Genomic DNA, 19,421 nt, shown 5'->3' on the forward strand with positions numbered 1-19,421 from the left:
GTTGTAAGGACACCGCAGCTAAAAATTTGGGAATGCCTAAAATACCTAAAATACTCACCTGAGATAATCCCCAACGTCTGCTCTGTCACTTTTCTGCCCTCAGACCTTGTGAAAATAACAACTTCTCCGGGCCTCAGTGGAAAGAGCGTAGGCCTGGGAGCCAGAGGACCTGGGTTTTAATCTCTCCTCTGCCACTCGCCTGCAGCGTGACCTTGGGCAAGTCACTTAACTCCTCTCTGCCTCGGTTTCCTTATCTGTAAAATGGGGATTCAAAACCCGTTCCCTCTCCCACTTCTACTGTGAGAGCCCCACGTGGGACGGGGACCCTGTATGACTTGATGGGCTTGTATCTACCCCAGGGCTTAGTACAGTGCTTGGCACACAGTAAGAACTCAATGAGAACCACAACTATTAACATCTGGAACCAAAGAATCTCAAATTATGCCCCTGCGACACGGTACCCGGCAGTTTTACTGTTCTACGGAATCCGCCAGCCTGGTTGTCAACCATGCCAGATGAGACCGTAAAGTCACCGAAAATACATGCCTGGTGCAATTGTACCACCTCTCAAGACTACTGCTCACCTCCCAAGGCTGAAAGATACGAATGAATTATTTCAATTTTAATAGAGCAAGAGCTTAATTATTCACACGAGGGAACCGGAATTTACTCAGCCGCAAGTTCTTTTTGTGTTTTTGCCTTCTGAAATCGGATAGAGATTCTTCTGGGGAATCAGTGGCTCGGGAATCAAAAGAACGTGGACTATTTCAAACCCAAAGGGCGTCCGGTCTGTAACGGAAAGAACACGGGCCCCGGGAGTCAGAAGATCTGGGCTCTGCTGCCGCGTGATCTTGAGCGAGTCACTTGCCTTCTCTGGGCCTCAGTTTCCTCATCTGTAAAATGCGGATGAAATAGCCACTGTCCCTCTTTAAAACTAGGGTGGTTAAAGCAAACTCACTGAGGAGGTATATGTTAAGATGAGGGTATGTAAATTAATTCTACATCTTTTCAGGAGAAGCAGCATGGCCTAGTAGAAAAAGCACGGGCCTGGAAGTCAGAGGACCTGGCCTCTAAACCCACCTCCGCCACCTGTCTTGCCGTGTGTCCTTGGGTAAGTCACTTCACTTCTTCGCATCTTATTTTCCTCATCTGTAAAATGGGGATTAAGACTGTGAGCCCCACGTGGGACGGGAACCGATTATCTTGTATCTGCCCCAGCGCTTGGTACAGTGCCTGGCACAGAGTAAGCACTTAACAAACGCCGCGATTAATAAATTATAGTAAGTGTTTACCCAATACCACAGTTATCATTATTATCTTTGCATTGATTCCCCCCACTGGCTTAGAATCCTTTGCGTTGATCAAAGAGTCGCATTTATTGAGCCTTTACTCTGCGCAGAACACTGTCCTAAGCACTTGGGAGGGTACAATAGAATAAAGGTGGGAGACATGATCCCTGCCCGAAAGGAGCTTACAGGCAGTCCTCATCGTTCCATCCTGCCCAAGTCGAAACCTGTAGCCTAAAGAACCCCGATATTCGCTACGGCTTCGCCCACCCTGGCCAGTCCAACCGAAGACTAATTGGCTTCAATTAGCGCCGTGGAATTTCTCCATCTTCCAATCGGCGGGATTTGGGGGCTTTCTGTTGGCAGGGGGAGGGAGAGGGATCTCGTCTGTGCCTTTTGAGCTAATCATCAGATAGCTAGGAACATCTTGGTTCTGAGAAGAGCTGATTGAATTCCTTCAAATTATAGCCATCGCAGATCAGGTCATCGAGATGAGAACTGAAGACCGTAATTGTTGAGTCGATGATTTGCAGTGAAGAATAGCCCCCGGGGGTCTGAGAAAGACAGACGGGCTGGACGGAAAAAAATGGGAGAACGGAGGGGGGAATGGGGAGAAGCCCCCTCTAGACTGTAAGCTCGTTGTGGGCAGGGAAAGCGTCTGTTTATTATTGGAGCGTACTCTTCCGAGCGCTTAGTGCAGTGCTCTGCATGTAGTAAGCGCTCTCTACATGCGATCGACCGACCGAGTGACGGCAACGGGGGAGGGAAGCCAGAGAGGGGAGGCTGAGAAGGGGGGATTCTGCATCCTCTTCTGAATCCACCACCAGGATATTAATGAAACGTGGCAGTGAGGAGATTTAGAGTCTGTTTAGATCGACGCTCCGAACAAATAATGATTAAATTTCCATCAGATCTGTCTGACGGCAGGGCTGGCCGGTGTTTGAAAAGATGGAGTCGGTGCTACCCTAGAAACGCTTTTTGAGCTGGATCACTCCGGACCCGCCGTGTGAAGACGTCGCGAAAGGTGGGAGAACGGCTGGAGGAGGCGGTGAGCATTTTAGAGCCGGCATTCCCATCGCGGGATCTGGGGCAGGGCCAGTGAAGGGAGGCAACATGGTCTAGTGGATAGAGCACGGGCCCGGGAGTCCGAGGCCATGGGTTCTAATCCCGGATCTCCCCCTGGTCTGCTGCGTGACCTTCGGCGAGTCGCTTCACTTCTCTGGGCCTCATTTACCTCACCTGTAAAATGGGGAGCCATTCATTCATTCATTCAGTCGTCTTTATTGAGCGCTTACCGTGTGCGGAGCACTGTACTGAGCGCTCGGAAAGTACAACTCGGCGAAAGAGACAATCCCTACCCAATAACGGGCTCACAGTCTAGAATAGGAGAGAAAGACAACAAAACAAAACAGGTAGACAGGCATCAATAGCATCAGTATAAATAAATAGAATTATAGATCTTTACGCATCATTAATAAAATGAATAGAATAACAAATATGTACATAAAGACACAATATGCGGGGAGCCCCATGTGGGACGGGGATTCTATCCAACCTGATTACCTTGTTATCCATCCCAGCTCTTAGAACGGTGCCTGGCACACAGTAAGCGCTTAACAAATACCAATTATCATCATTACCGTGAAGAGGCCAACAGAAGGGTGTGACTGTAAGGAAATATCGAATCAATGAAATGAATTGCGACAGCGGAGAGACGGCGAGCATTAGTGGAAGCCACACCTTAACCACTGAAACTTCCCAACTAGATTGTGAATGCCTTGAGGTCAGAGAACGTCTCTTACATCTCTTATATGCTTCAGCCGTCCACCACGGTGCTCCGAACACAACAGTTTTGTTGGACTGTTTGCTTTTTTAATGGTATTTGTTAAGTGCTTACTCTGTGCCGGACATTGTACCGAGCACTGTCCCACACTGGGCTCACAGTCTTAATCCCCGTTTTTGCAGACGAGGTAACTGAGGCATAGAGAAGCGACTTGCCCAAGGTCACACGGCAGACAAGTGTTGAAACCGGGTTTAGAACCCAGATCCTCTGATTCCCGGGCCCGGGTTCTTTTCTCTAGGCCACGCTGCTTCTCTTAACTGAATAGAAGTTGTTCGATCAACGCTATTGCTAGAGAGGTTTAAATACTACGTGCAGTTCACTTTTCTAAACCCCCCTTTGGATGGAAAGTCTCTCAAACCTTGGCCCAGAGGAGAATTATATTAAAGCCTCTTTAGGAAAGAGAAGGGGCAGCCGGATCTGGAAGAGAGAGCACAAATCTGGGAGGTGGAGGCCGGGGGGGGGGGGGGGCCAGTCTCAGCTCTGTCGCCAGCCTGCTGCGTGACCTCAGGCAAGTCACTTTGCCTCTCTGGACCTCGGTTTTCCTCATCTGCCAACTGGGGACAACTATACCTACCAGTAGGGGAGAAGCAAAGTTGTGGCAAAGCCAAAATGACATCATGGATGGGAAGAATTAGCCCCAGACGCATTCAAGATGCTCCATTCCGTGATCCAAAACCCCGACTCCAGACATTTGATTTCCTGGCCATCCTTCGCCTCGTACTCTGCTAGCCAAAGGCCTCCAAGCGGCCCGGTCTGGAGCCGGGGCTGGCTCCCTTCTGGATGAGCTGGCCCCTGGATTGTGGATATCCTCAGCCCCCTGCCTCCGGCGGGGGCCAGAACCTAGCCAGAATCCCTTGGGAACAGTCGGCGGGATAAAACCGAATCGGAGGAACCAGTCGAAGCGACACAAACACAAACCTTTTGAAGAGACTCAAACGGCCCCGGGTCAGGGAGGGAGGAAGGAGTGAGGGGTTTCTGGGGCTATTTAGAGGCGGGGGGCGGGGGGGGGGGGGGTCCCTCAGCTACGGAGTCAGGCCAGGCTCAACCTCCGCCGAGCTTCCGAGAGCCAGTCAGCTGTCTCTATCGAGCGCTTACCGCACGCAGACCACTGTACTGAGGGCTTCACACTAGAACAACAGAGCAGACACATTCCCTGCCCACAGCGGGCTTACGGGCTAGAGAGCCGTTTCCAGAAACGACCGACATCATTCCTAGCTGTAGAATCCGCAAAGGAAGGGTCTCTCAGATTGTCGGTCTCCGGCTCGCCGTGGGCAGGGACGTGTCCGCTTACTGTTGCGTCGTACTCTCCCAAGCGCTTAGTCCGGTGCTCTGCACACAGTAAGCGCTCAGTAAATACGGTCCAATGAATGAGCGAATGAAAGGAGATGGAAATCCGGCCTGGAGGGAGAGGAAGAGGCTGGAGCTGGGCCTGGTGACTGCTGTCGGTATTGATTACCACAGGATAGACATTTACGAGAGCCATTAACCTACTGGATCTAAAACAGGAAAGACAAACCCCTTGGGGTGAATAAGAAAACCTTTCAGGGCAGACATTTCAGGGTCTCTAACAAGGTTAATTCCCATTAGTGCACAAGAAAAATCAATCTCTGAGCAGCGTCCTACGTGTATAACCGTATCTGGTGGGCGGTCTGAAGACTGAGAGCAGGGTGGCCAGAAGTGGAGGTGGGGTGGGGAGAGGGAGGGTGGCGGAAAGGAGGCTGCAGGGTAGCACCCGGTAGGCCACAGAGCAGTGTTCCGATTCCGGCTCCGCCACTCGGCTGCTCTGTGACCTTGGGCAAGTCACTTGACTCCTCTTGGCCTCAGTGCCCTGATCTGTAAAATGGGAACTGAGACTTTGAGCCCCACATGGGTCGGGGACTGTGTCCGACTTGATTTGCCTGTATCCACCCCAGCGCTTAGAATCGTGCCTGCCTAACAAATACCACGGTTATTATTATCGTTAGAGTATGTATTGAACATCCACTGGGTGCGATGAATTGGACTAAGCTCTTGAGAAAATAGAAAGGAAACACTATTATTACGGTATTTATTTAGTGCTCATTATGTTTCAAGCACTTCTAAACGCTGGGATACATAATAACGATAATTATGGTATTTCTTAAGCGCTTACTATGTGCCGAGCACTGTTCTAAGCGCTGGGGCAGAGACAAGGTAATCGGGTTGTCCCACACGGGGGGGCTCGCTGTCTTAATCCCCATTTCACAGATGAGGTAACCAGGAGGCTCAGAGAAGGTAAGTGGCCTGCCCAAGGTCACCCAGCAGACGAGGGGCAGAGCCGGGATTAGAACCCACGACCTCCGACTCCCAAGCCCGTGCTCTTTCCACTAAGCCACGCTGCTTCTCCAAGTTAGTCCATCCACACGGGGCTCACAGTCTAAGTAGGAGGGGGGAGGATTTGATCCCCATTCTACAGATGAGGTAGATGACGCACAGAGAAGTTAAGTGACTTGTCCAAGGCCTCACGGCAGGCAACTGGCCGAATTGGGATCAGAACCCACGTCCGCTGACTCCCAGAACCAGGTTCTTTCCGCTAACTCATGCTGCTTCACGCTCCCTGCCCCACCAGGCATTCTGAACGGGGACGTCTGTTACCTCCTTCTGAGCTTCAGCTTCAAACCCCCGCATCTTTCGGAGACGAGCGGTCCAGCCGTTCGACCGTATCTATTGAGCGCTAACTGGGAGCAGAGCTCTGTACTAAGCTCTCCCGGAAGTGCAATATGGCCGAGGTGGCCGACAAACTCCCTGCCCGCAAGGAGCTTACGGTCTAGAGGGAGGAGCTTCCGGCCTCTGTGGAGACATTTACCGCTTAACGTCACCACTAAAACCACAGCAGAATCTGGGGCTTCTCGGGGGAATCTGCGGCCTTCTGATCTATTAGGGCTCTTTGAAGAAATACAGAAATTCCCGATCGTCACCCAGAGCAATCTGTCAGAGACTGTTTAGAAGCGGACTGCTTGTAAGACTAGGCGTATAAATGGATTTTCGCGTGGGTGTAGATATTTATCTCCCCTGAAGGCTCCTCCTGAGGTAGCCCCTCGCTTCTAGTCATTCCCCTTGGCAGGGGGATACTTGGTTGCTGCCTTTTAGCCAGCACAACCAAAATGCTTCACTGGGTTCCTTCCCTGCCTTCCAAACCGATCTCCTCGGCTGACTTCTCTGCTAAGGGCCCCCGTCCGAAGAGCAGCATCTCGCTCTCCGCTGTCTGAGACTCTGAAAGCAGAGGGGAGAGTAAGAATTCGCCTCGTCTCGTCGGCAAGAAGCGTGAGGAGCAGCCCGGCCTCTAAGCTGACCGTGGGCGGCGAACGGGTCTGGTTATTGTCGTCCTGTACCCTCCCGAGAGCTTAGTACAGTCCCCTGCACACAGTAAGCGCTCCATAAATACGACCGACTGACTAATTGAAAGAGCGCCGGCCTAGGAGGCAGAGGAACCGGGTTCTAATCTCAGCTCCGCCGCTCGTCTGCTGGGTGATCTCGGGCAAGTCGCTTCGCATCTCTCTTCCTCGGTTCCCTCCTCTACAAAATAGAAATTCCACACCTGCTCTCCCTTCTCCGGAAACTGTGAGCCCCACGCGGGACCTGATTATCTTGCATCTCCCCCAGCGCTTGGAACAGTGCCGGGCACATAGTGAGCGCTGAACAAATGCCACAGTTATCAGTAACCGTATCTTATGCGTAATCGGTGGGGGGCGGGGGTTCAGAGGAAAAAATGGATAAGCTGGATGCGTGAATAAATTCCGTCGTATTTACTGAGCGCTTACTGCGTGCCGAGCACTGTACTGAGTGCGTAAATAAATCGGTGAAGGGAGTACGTTAATTGATCTGGCAGTGAACTGACAAATAATAATAATGATGATGGCATTCGTTCAGCGTTTACTATGTTCTAAGCGCTGCGGGAGATACAAGGGAATCAGGGACTAATGCGGCTGGGGCGACAAGACCTGGGGAGGAAGAAGGTAATCAGGGAACGCTTCCTGGAGGAAGTGGATTTGCAGAAGGGTTTTGAATTGGCAGATCTGGGAAGGGAGTTTCAGCTTGGCCCGCCTCCCAGGATAAATATGTTTCTCCTCGCATCTGCTGGGCCTCATCTTTCATGCTTAGCACAGGAAACCACATTTACATTTAACAGCGGCAGTAAATCGAGCTTCAGTGTCGTGTGTCCTCTTTTCCCTTCCCCCTCCCCGAGCTGGTTGGCAGAGAGAGATAGTCCCGGTCTCCTCGCCAAAGAAAATAAGTCAGGGCGATGAGAGGGAAGTCATACTAGGGATTCAGTGAGCGTCGATGCCCCGCACCTAAAATAAATTGAATACAGTCAGATTTTCCCTGGACGAGTGGCTTTACTTACAGAGAATATATAGAGCCTAAAGGTAAGAACCTAAAATTTCGGTCCATTCATCCAATCGTATTTGTTGAGCGCTTATTGTGTGCGGAGCACTGTACTGAGTGCTTGGGAGAGTACAGTATAACAATAAACAGATATTTTTTGAGAGCTGAGACTCACAGAAGAGGATCGATCGTTGTTTTCAAAGATCGAAATCAACCCAAAGACACAGCCCTTCTGGGATAAGACCAGGATATAGAAGATTTGGGGATACCAGGGAAGCTTAGTAGAGGGAGCACCGGATTGGGAGTCCAAAGACCGGGGTTCTAATCCCACATCTATCGCTGCCCTACTGTGTGACCTTGGGCAAATCACGTAACCTCTCCGGGCCTCTGTTTCCTCGTCTGTACATAGGAGGGAATGATATAGATGCCCTCCTGTCGGGGACAGGGACTGTGTCCCATCTGGTCTTCCCATATCTCCTTTCCTGGGGCTTAGCCCTGAGTAGGAACTTCATACCATCGGGACTGTGGGGATCAGGGCCCCGTTTGAAATAGGGGTACGGGTCACCGATGGCTTTGTGGACAAATAAATCACCTGTTGATTCAAATGGCACAGTGCTCTTCTTTCTGGCTAATGAAGAAAGCAGGGTGGTCTAGTGGCCTGGGAGTCAGAAGGACCAGGATTCTGAGCCCAGCTCTGCCAGTTGTCTGCTGTGTGACCTAGAGCAACTCATTTCACTTCTCTGTGCCTCAGTGACCTCGCCTGGAAAATGGAGATCGAAACTAGGGGGCCCACGCGGGACGGGGACTGCGTCCAATCTGATCTTAGAACAGTGCTCTGCACGCAGGAAGCGCTTAACGAATACCGACATTATTATTATTATTTCCTGGTGTTTGCCCCCAGCGCTCAGTACAGTTCCTGACACACAGTGAGTGTTTAACAAATACCACATTTTTTTTAAAAAATATCACCCTCCGGTTCAGTACATCCAGCTTTTACAGCCATGAACTCTTGCCTGGCACGTTGCAATCAGAACCCTGGTTCCTCTTTAAGACTTGAATCTTTTCTGGAGATAAGCAATGAATGCTAAAATGCTTTTGGGTGTTGCTTTAGAGGAAATCAAACCAACCAAGCAAGCAAATGCGTAATCACGATGACATTCCACCCTGAAAAGTCCTTGACTCCACTGATGCGCGCGAGAGAAGCACCGTGTCCAGTGCAAAGAGCCTGGGCCTGGGAGACAGACGACCAGGGTTCCAATCCCGGCTCCGTCCCTTGCCGGCTGTGTGACCTTGGGCAAGTCACTTCCCGTCTCTGGGCCTCAGTTTCCTCATTTGTAAAATGGGGATTCGACCTCTGTTCTGCCTTCCTCTTTGACTGTGGACTCCACGTGGGACGGGGGCTGCGTCCAACCTGATTAATGAGAGGAAGACGAAGAATGGCATTTGCCGAGCGCTTACTATGTGCCAAGCCCTGTCCTAAGCCCTGGGGTAGTTACCCGATCATCCGGTCCCACATGGGTCTCACCTAAGTAGGAGAGAGAACGGGTATTGAATCTCCATTTTACAGAGGAGGGAACGAGGCACAGAGAAGTGAAGCAACTCTGCTCAAAGTCACACAGCGGGTATGCGGTGGAGGCGGGATCAGAACCCAGTTCTCTGACTCTCGGGCCCTTGTTCTTTCCTCAGGCCTCGGTGATTACCTTACATCCGTCCCGGCGTTCGGCCCATCTTCAGAGTTTAATTAATATCAATATCATACTACTTTTGAAAGCTGGAACAACTTAATAATAATAATGACGATGTTGGTATTCGTTAAGCGCTTACTATGTGCAGAGCACCGTTCTAAGCGCCGGGGTAGATACAGGGTCATCGGGTCGTCCCACGTGAGGCTCCCAGTCTTCATCCCCAATTTACGGATGAGGTAACTGAGGCACCGAGAAGTGAAGTGACTTGTCCACAGTCACACAGGTGACAAGTGGCAGAGCTGGGATTCGAACCCATGACCTCTGACTCCCAAACCCAGGCTCTTTCCGCTGAGCCACGCTGCTGGGGCCGGACTGACTGGAGATTCAAGACCTTTCCCCCTAATCATTGCTCCCAGGCACACTTTCACCTACCAACTCACACACAGATGGATCATAGTGAGTGTAAAAAGAGACTTTTCTAAAACTTCAAATGTTTGGATTTTTTTTTTTTTTAATGGCATTTGTTCAGCGTTTTCTATGTGCCGGACAATGTACTAAGTGCTGGAGAGATACACGGTAATCACGTTGAACACACTCCCTGTCCCTCACGGGGCTCACAGTCTTAATCCCCATTTGACGGACGAGGTAACTGTAGTACAGGGAAATAAAGTCATTCGCCCAAGGTTCCACAGCAGACAAGTGGCAGAGCCGGGATTAGAACCCAGGTCCTTCTGAATCCCAGGCCCGGGCTCTAACCGCTAGGCCCTGCTGTCCCTCAAAGTTCCCTGCTAGTAAACTGGGCCTGCGGGGAGGAGAGGAAGAAGGGACAGAGGCATTAAGAGGCTGCTCAGTTAGTTGTTTCTGGGTTTCCTTTCCTCTCACTGCTCTCTGGTCTGGAAGCTCCTTATGGGCAGGAATCTTCTCTAACCACTTGATTGTACGTTGCCAAGCGCTCAGTACAGTACTCCTCACTCAGCAAGTACTCGATCGATCGACAGATTGCGATCTCTTTCTGGACAGGAGCTGCGTTTTCCGTCAGTCGTGTTTTGGAGCCCATTCTGCTCGCAGAGTATAAGCACTCTAGACCGTGAGCTCGTTGTGGGCAGGGAATGTGTCCGCTGGGAGTCAGAGGTCACGGGTTCCAATCCCGCCTCCACCGCTTGTCAGCTGTGTGACTTTGGGCAAGTCACTTTTAACTTCTCTGTGCCTCAGTTACCTCAGCTGTACAATGGGGATTAAGACTGAGAGCCCCACGTGGGACACCCTGATGCCCTTGTATCTACCCCAGCGTTTAGAATAGCGCTTGGACTGTGGGCAAGTCACTTCACTTCGCTGTGCCTCAGTGACCTCATCTGGAAAATGGGGATTAACTGTGAGCCTCACGCGGGACGACCTGATTACCCTGTATCTACCCCTGTGCTTAGAACGGTGCTCTGCACATAGTAAGCGCTTAACAAATACCAACATCATTATCATTATTATTATCATTACCTAGTAAGTGCTTAACAAATATGATCATTATTATTAGCAGTAGTATCTTTGTGTTGCACTCTCCCAAGGATCAGTACAGGATTCGGTTCACAGTAAGCGCTCAACAGATACAACTGATTGATTCCCAGGGCACTTTTTTCCCCTCCCAGAGGGGAGGTTCCATTCACTCGCACGAAGATAGACCGGAATTCTTATTCGAACCCGATGGTGAATTAAACACCGTCGTTTCTTTTTGCCGTCCGATTCTTAGACAAACGCAGTAGGCCCTTCGCCCAACGGCAGACTGTAAACCTGGATGCAGCTTGATTAATCCGGGTATCCCAATTCCCGCTTGAAGTCGACCGGGACCGTAATTTCTCCCCGTCCCCCCTCCCCGGACCCAATCACGCAGCTCGGGAGAGGCGCCTCTAATCACCGCGCAAATCTGCTGAAAGCCTGGCGATTTTGCCGATCTTATTTTTAACGGCTGATGAGGAAACGGAAGTCATTACTGAGGTGAATATCAGGGCAAATGCAAATCCCAGAAAATCCACACTCCTGCCTCTGGAGCTGGAGCTCTTCCAAATCACAACAGATCCATGAATTATGGAAAGGAACTGATGGAACTTGAATCATGAAAGATTTATGTTTCAAAAGCACACGGTTCTCCGCGTTCCTGTTTTTGTTTTGTATTTCGTTTTTTTAAATAGTATTCGCCGAGTGCTCACCGTGTGCGGAGCACTGTACTAAGCGCTTGGGAGAGTACGCGCAACTAACAGACACCTTCCCTGCCCACGACGAGCTTACAGTCTGGAGGGGGGAGAGAGACCTGAATGGAAATTAATAAATAACGGGTAGGTATGTGAGTGCTGTGGGGCTGGGACGGGGGGAAACGAATGGGGGAGCATTTCAGGGTGACACAGAAGGAAGTGGGAGAAGAGGAAAGGAGGGCTAAGTCAGGGAAGGCCTCTTGGAGGAGATGAGCCTTCAATAAGGCTCTAAAGCGGGGGAGAGTCATCATCTTTTGGATATGCAAAGGGAGGGCCTTCCGGGCCAGAGGCGGTACGTGGGCGGTACGTAGACGAGATCGAGGTAGAGTAAGTCGGCAAATCCTCAGGTTGGACACAATCTGTGTCCCACTTGGGGCTCACAGTCTTAATCCATTTTACAGATGAGAGAACTGAGCCCCAGAGAAGTTAAGTGACTTGCCCAAGGTCACACAGCAGGCGAGGGGTGGTGCTGGGGTTAGACTACGGGCTCTCCGACTCTCGGGCCCGTGCTCCTTCCACGAGACCGTGCTGCTTCTCTGAAGGGACACCGAATGATAGGATCAGATACGGTCTCCGCCCGACACTTGGCAGCCGCTCTGAATGAAGGTAGAGAGAGAAGGTTTAACGATGAAGAAACTGGGGCCCAGAGAGGTTGAATGACTTGCCCGAGAGGATAAATCACACAGCAGGCCGGTGGTTAGGTAGAAGTTAAGGTGGGAAAGGGGTTCCGAAGCAGAGCGCACAGAAACTTCATGTAAGCATTTACGCAAACAATTTTGAGCTTCATGGACACTATAAACACAATGACTCTCCATTCCCTTCCAGACAGTTTTTGATTTGTTTAGAAATTTCTTAGGGGGAAAGAAAAGTGATTTGGGCTTCAAAACTGCCTTTCCATTGCTATTTTTTTTTTTATTTGCTCTATGTAGGAAAGAACCAAGAAGGTTTGGAACAGAACAGTGCCCGGAGGTGAGAAGGAGAGAGAGTTTTAAATGGCCATTAAGCCATTTTCAAGTTATCTGGGGGAAAAAAAACTGTTGACGGGGGCATTCTGAGACTCAATTCAGAGAACTGGGAAAGAGTGAAATTGGTCACACTGAAACTTTCCAAGTGTCTAGCGCTCACTGGAGAGAGCCTCTGGGTACCATCGAAAATAAGATTACCGTAAGAAACCAAGGAGAAATTGAGAGAAAAAGAAATCGTTGCTCATTATATTGCTCTGAATGGGCAATGTGATCCCCTGGAGCGGAGGAAGCTGCCTTCCATCTCTGGGGTCCGGGGACCACCAGAGATCACCCTCTCCATGGGGCCGTGGGGAATCACGTGGTTGTGGTTAATGATAACTTCCCTGTCTCTGAGATTTCCTGGGCTAAGCGCCAAGTTTTTCCATCTTTGAGAGAGAGAGAGAGAGAGAGAGAGAGAGGAAGGGAGGGAGGGAAACAGAGAGAGGGAGGGAGAGAAAAAGAGAGAGGAGGAAAGATAGAGAAAGCGAGAGCGGGAGAGAGAGAGAGGGAGGGAGAGAAAAAGAGAGAGACAGAGAAAGAGTGGGAAAGAGGAAAGAGAGAGGGAGAGATAGAAAGAGAGAGAAAGGGAGGAAGAGAGAGAGGGAGAGAGAGGGAAAGAGAGAAAGGGAGGGATGGAGAAAAAGAGAGAGCGAGCCTTCCGAGATATAATTAGTGCCATATAGAGAGACTGGCTGCTGGCTGAGAAACAGAAGGAGCCAAAGAAGTGACCCAAAAAAACAATGTGGGAATTCAATGCCAAGATGCTAGAAGGTCTGGTGACCAAAACAGCAACTGTTGTCTACAAGGGCTGCAGGCAGAGGCTCTGGCCTCCATCTCTGACAAAGCGGGGTCTCGCAGGAGAGGATTGAACAATTAAAGGATTCGCCGCTCTCCATGGAGATGTATCCAAACAGATCATCCGGGGGCCACGGGGAGAATTTATACAGAAAGCCATTTTGAGTTCTGAATATTCTAGTTGGGCAATGCACAACCAACCGCTGGCTCACTCTGTGAAAAATCTAATCGCTTTATTATTGTAATAATTTTTTTTTGGTATTAAGTGCTTACTATGTCCCGGGCACAGTTCTAAGCTGCGGGGTGGATACGAGTTACTCAGGTTGGACACGGTCCATGTCCCCTAGGAGGCTCAGAGTCTTCATCCCCATTTAACGGATGACGGAACCGAGGCAAAGGGAATTTAAGTCAGTCGGTCGATCGTATTTATCGGACGTCAACCGTGCGCAGAGCACTGTACTGAGCTCTTGGGGGAGTACGATTTAACAATATAAGAGGCGCAATCCCTGCCCACAGTGAGCTTACAGTCTAGAGGGGGAGACAGACAGTAATAGAAATAAATACGATGACAGATACGTACACAAGTGCTGTGTGGCTGGGAGGGGGGATGAATAAAGGGAACGAGTCAAGGAGACTCAGGAGGGGAGTGGGAGAAGTTGAGTGACTTGCCTAAGGTAACGCAGCAGACGAGTGGCAGAGTCAGAATTAGAACTCAGGTCCTTCTGAATCCCAGACCAGTGCTCTATTCACTAGGCCATGCTTGCTTCTCTTTTATTATATGATTATTAGCATTACTGTACATGTTAGTTGCCTGCTGGGTGACAAGGACTGCACTGAGGTCTGGGGTAGATATAAGTTAATTCGATCAGACACGGTCCTTTCTCCACCCGAGGCTCACAGTCTCAACAGGCAGGAGAACAGGTATTGAATTCCCGTTTTGCAGATGAGGAAACCGAAGCAACAGAGAGGTTCAGTGACCTGCCCAAGTCGCACAGCAGGCGAGTGGCAGACTGAGGATCAGAACCCAGATCCTTCTGACTCCCAGGCCCGTGATCTCTCCAGGAGGCCACGCTGCTTCTTCAGCATTTCAGGGTCACGGTAAAACCAAGCCTCAGAGACCGCCTCACCCTAACTGAAAACTGGGAATCGATGGCTTAAGAAAGACCAGCATTGCGTACCGCCATCAAGAAGGGAGTGTTTTGTTTTGAGAGACAAGGAGGCAATCGGTGATATTTATTCATTCCCTCAATAGTATTTATTGAACGCTTACTATGTGCAGGGCACTGGACTAAGCGCTTGGAATGTACAAATCGGCAACAGATAGAGACAGTCCCTACCCACTGAGGGGCTTTCAGTCTATTGAGCGCTTACTGTGTGTAGAGCCCTGTACGAAGCTTTCGGGGCAGAAAAGAAGACGGCATCGGACACTGCACACACGACAAGGGGTTTGTGTGCGGGACTGCGGGTCACTCATTGACCTTTTCGGTCACGCACGGTCTGGGAGGTGGGCGTTGCCGCGGGCCGACGTCTCCTTCGAATACAAAGGGCAGCTCTATCGGAAATCTTCGGGCTCGCTGGATTGCTAAATTGGAAGAGTTTGCCTAAGTCTGCGTTTAACGGCAATAGCTTCTGGAGTTGGATTGTGCGCCGACTGTGAATTGCGCTTCCCCGAATGCCCGCGGTAAGTCCGAGGAACAGAGATAAAGGTTACGTCGCAAAGCCTCTTCCCTCACGGTTGACTGCTGGAAACAAAGCTTGAGGAAGTAAAGACACTTTGCGTGTTGGAAAGGAGGGAGGAGACAAGGGGGATGGGCTGGTCTCCCTTTGTACGACTCCGGAGAGGAAAAGCTATCATTAATTCATGGGGATTCCACATCGGCTGACGCACAGAAGAAGTCCATCTTCTAGGGTGGGGATGGGGAACAATTGAAAAGACCCAGTTGTTAGAGAGATATAGAGGTAAGAGTTGACCGTCTTCCCCGATAGACTGTAAGTTTCTCACGTCTGGCTAAGGCTGTGTCTTCCCCGTTTCCCAATCTGTAAATTTCAGTATGATGGAGCGGTGCTTGGACAAGCAGAGTGGCTCAGTGGAAAGAGCCCGGGCTTGGGAGTCAGAGGACGTGGGTTCTACTCCTGGCTCCGCCATTTGTCTGCTGCGTGACTTTGGGCTAGCTGCTTAACTTCTCTGGGCCTCCGTTACCTCATCTGTAAAATGGGGATTAAGAGTGTGAGCCCCAGGCGGGACAACCCGATTACCTTATCTCTATTTATTTGCCACTGTTTTTATGAGATGGTCTTCCCCTCGACTCTATTTATTGCCACTGTTCTCGTCTGCCCGTCTCCCCCGGTTAGACTGTAAGCCCATCAAAGGGCAGGGACTGTCTCTATCTGTTGCCGACTTGTCCATTCCAAGCGCTTAGTACAGTGCTCTGCACATAGTAAGCGCTCAATAAATACTATTGAATGAAAGAATATCCCAGCACTTAGAACAACATTTGTCATGTAGTAAGAGCCTAACAAATACCATAATTATTACTATAGTGCCTGGCACGTAGTAAGCGTTTAACCAATACCACGGCTACTATTATTATTATTGTTTAGTACAGTTCTTGGGCCATAGTAAGCGCTTAAAGAGAACCGTAATCAACATTAGTAGTACAATCGAATCCCGTGGGCAAATGGGTCGTCTGCTCTGAAAACCCAAGCATTTTCTTCATCTTATAGATTTCTTTAGGCCACGGGAAGCCAACCTGTCCTCAGAACTCAGAGGACCAGTGGCTGGAAGCATAAAGCTGTCGGGCCCTGCCAGAGAGGGAAACCATCTCCATTCGCACTAAACCGATCGATGACGAGAGACCCGAGATGTGTCCGAGAGTCTTTCACGAAAGCCGCAGCCGTCTCCGTCCATTAACCTAATGGATTACGGGGAGGGCTGAATTCTCCTCTCAGGACAAGAGAGAGGGTCAGCCCTTATTGATGATGAATGCTTAAATCCTGTCTGCCCTAGTTCTTTCCATCCCACTTCCCCTGTAACTCCCCAGATGCCCGACCTGAAGGTGGAAATTCTCGGAGAGAGAATAAATCACCCGAATCTCCTTCAACTGACAAAAGCTGAGCCCCCTTGACCTCTTGGACCGTCAGCTAGGGGATCTATCAATCAATCAATGGCATTTATTGAGTGCCTACTGTGGGCAGAGCACTGTTCTAAGCACTGCAGTAAGCGCTCGATAAATCTGATTGACTGTCTGACTGACCAGATTCAGGTCTTCTAGACTGTGAGCCTGTTGTTGGGTAAGGATTGTGTCTTATCTGTTCCCAAATTGTACTTTCCAAGTGCTTAGTACGGTTCTCTGCACATAGTAAGCGCTCAGTAAATGCGACTGACTGAATGAATGAACGAATGGAGCGTGTTGGAGTGTGATTTCTGACATTCAAACGGTGACTAAGAGCTCCCTTGCTCAGTAACGCTTCCCTGGTTACCTGGAAGAGAAGTGTGGAATTCTCTCTGACTCCGCTCTGTCTCCCACTCCTCCTTCCGTGCCCTCTCTTCATCAGCCCTTTGCATCAATTTCGGCCCTGTCCATAAACCAGATATTCAGTGGTTGGCAGTCCACGAGACTGAGGCGGCTCTCAAGAGCCAAGTTTCATATTTTTACTGAATTACAGTTTGGTTTCTGACCCTGATTTATGAGAATTGAGTTTGCAAGCCAGGATGGACAGCTGAGAATTGCTCCGGGCAGGTTTTGTGCCCTTATCTTACTGGAATAACTCTCGAGACTGAAAGCCAGGTGAGGGCAGGGAATGTGTCTGTTTATTCCTATAATGTTCTCTCCCAAGCGCTTAGTACAGTGTTTTGCGGACAGTAAGCACTCAATAAAACGATTGAATAAATGAATGAACTCTCCCAAGTGCTTACTGCACACAGAAAGCGCTCAATAAACGCCATCGATTGAATAACAACAACGGTAATAATGATAATGGTGTTTGTTAAGCACTTAGTATGCGCCAAGCCCTGTCCTAAGCCCTGGGGTGGGTGCCATCAGAGCGGACAGAGACCCTGTGCCATGGGAGACTGCCAGTCTAAGCGGAAGAGAGAACTGGTATTTAATCTCCATTCGATTGAGGAGGAAACTGAGGCCCAGGGAAGATAAGCGATCTGTCCAACCTCGCGCAGCAGACACATGGAGGAACCGGAATCAGAAAGCCATTCCTCCTGGCTCCCCTTGCGCTTACCGTGTGTAAGGCACTGTACTAAACACTTGGGAGAGTATAACAGAGCTGGCAGTCACGTTCCCTGCCCTGGAGGAGCTTGCGGGCCAGCGTGGCAGACGTTAACGCCAATAGATAAATCACAGAGCTGGACGCAAATGCTGTGGCGCTGAGGATGTGGTGAATAGAGGGTACCAATCCGAGTGCCAAGGAGGAAATGCAAAGACAAAGGAGAAGAAGTGGATACCGCTCCACTCCAGTTAGCTATTTGGAATTATTTTTACGTCCCATCTTACCCATTAGAGCAGAAGCTTCTTGTGGGCAGGAAATCATGGCTCTTACTTTCCTTGTACTTTTCTCAGGCCTTAAGAGAGTGGTCATTTGAGGCACGCCTTTAGTGTTACAATTGATTACGAAGGAATCAAAGTGTTAAGTGAACGAGTGCTAAACTAAATGTAGTTTCTTTCCCTTAGGAAATAATGGAGAGGGCATTAATGCATTCCCCGGATTCAAATAATCCAACAGAACAGCAAAGGAATATTTTTAAAAGGGGTTTAAAGCGTTAGAGTTGCACAATCTGCTAGCACTATAAATATGTGGCAGGGATGAACGGTTTAGGGTGTATATGTGTATGTGTATACGGATTCATTTACATACCACCGCGGTATTCAGAATTCACCTTTCACACTCTACTCAGCGGAAAAAAGATCCTTTAAGGTAAAAGACTAGAGCGCCGTCATTAGCTAGGTTAAAAGAGCTCTGTCTTTATCTGATGCTAGGTTGATATGGGCTTTAATCACTCTATTCAAATGAAAGAAAATCCGGGAGGGAGAAGAAAGGAAGTACTTCATCTTAGGTAACTGCTGCAGCTATATCTGGAATCAAAGAAGCGCCACAAAACTGACATTAAAGATTAAAATCAGCAGCTCTATAGGGGAAAGAGTGCATGAAAAGGAGCAAGAAGCCTGTAGTTATACCAGGTTGTACGCAGTTATACACAGTTATGCCCAGTGGTAGGCCTTTGTTTCGTATTTCCCAACTGCTAATCCTAATCTCATCCCAGCCCCGCCCCTTGTCTGCTGGGTGACCTTGGGCGAGTCACTTCCGTTTCTCTGTACCTCAGTTCCCTCATCTGTAAAATGGGGGTGGAGACCGTGAGCCCCATGTGGGACAGGGACTGTGTCCCACCTGAAAAACTTGTAACCACCCCGGCGCTTAGTACAGTACTGTGTACTGAATAAATATCTTTTTCTTAAAAAGAAAAGTTCTTAGTAGCCCTTTGCTCCAGGAGAGAAGCCCAAAATTCTATTGCTCTCATTTCCACAGACATACCCATCAGCGAGAAGTGGCCTGCCCTAGTGGATAGAGCCCGAACCCGGGAGCCAGAAGATCTCGGTCCTAATCCCGGCTGTGCCACTTGTCTGCTGGGTGACCTCGGGCGAGTCACTTCACTTCCGCGGGCCTCAGTTTCCTCAGCTGTAAAATGGAGGGTGGATCCCTGTTCTCCCTCCTACTTGACTGAGCCCCGTGTGAGACAGGCCTCTATCTAGCCTGATCAGTCTGTCTCTACCCCAGCACTTATTACAGCCCTTGCCACATAGTAAGTGCTTAGCAAATACCATAAGAAAAGAAATCATCGAGTGCTTGCTATGAGCAGAGCACTGTACTAAGCGTTTGGGAAAGTCCAATCCGACAGAGGTGGTAGACACGTTCCTCGCCCACAAAGAACTCACAGTGGCATGGATACGTCTATCCCTAAAGATAGGGATAGAAGCAGCGTTGTTTAGTGGAAAGAGCCCGGGCTTGGGAGTCAGAGGTCGTGGGTTCAAATCCCAGCTCTGCCACCTGTCAGCTGGGTGACTCTGGGCAAGTCACTTCACTTCTCTGCGCCTCAGCGACCTCATCTGTAAAATGGAGACTAAGACTGTGGGCCCCACGTGGGACAACCTGATTACCTCGTATCTAACCCAGCGCTCAGAACAGCGGTCGGCACACAGTAAGCGTTTAACAAATGC

General features: G+C 49.8%; 1 protein-coding gene and 1 long non-coding RNA gene across 10 annotated transcripts in view; one reads left to right on the forward strand and one right to left on the reverse strand.

The window, feature by feature from the left end:
• The window catches only part of RGS7 (regulator of G protein signaling 7), a 137,624-nt gene that overhangs the window by 99,858 nt on the left and 18,345 nt on the right, over positions 1–19,421 (reverse strand). The window lies entirely within an intron of this gene.
• On the forward strand, positions 1,073–12,803 carry LOC114805648. The gene is made up of 3 exons (XR_003753637.2): positions 1,073–1,111; positions 2,198–2,334; positions 12,328–12,803. It is a non-coding gene; the product is annotated as an uncharacterized LOC114805648 (long non-coding RNA).

Source organism: Ornithorhynchus anatinus, chromosome 19 (assembly GCF_004115215.2).
Source record: "Ornithorhynchus anatinus isolate Pmale09 chromosome 19, mOrnAna1.pri.v4, whole genome shotgun sequence".
In the NCBI taxonomy this organism is placed as follows: domain Eukaryota; kingdom Metazoa; phylum Chordata; class Mammalia; order Monotremata; family Ornithorhynchidae; genus Ornithorhynchus; species Ornithorhynchus anatinus.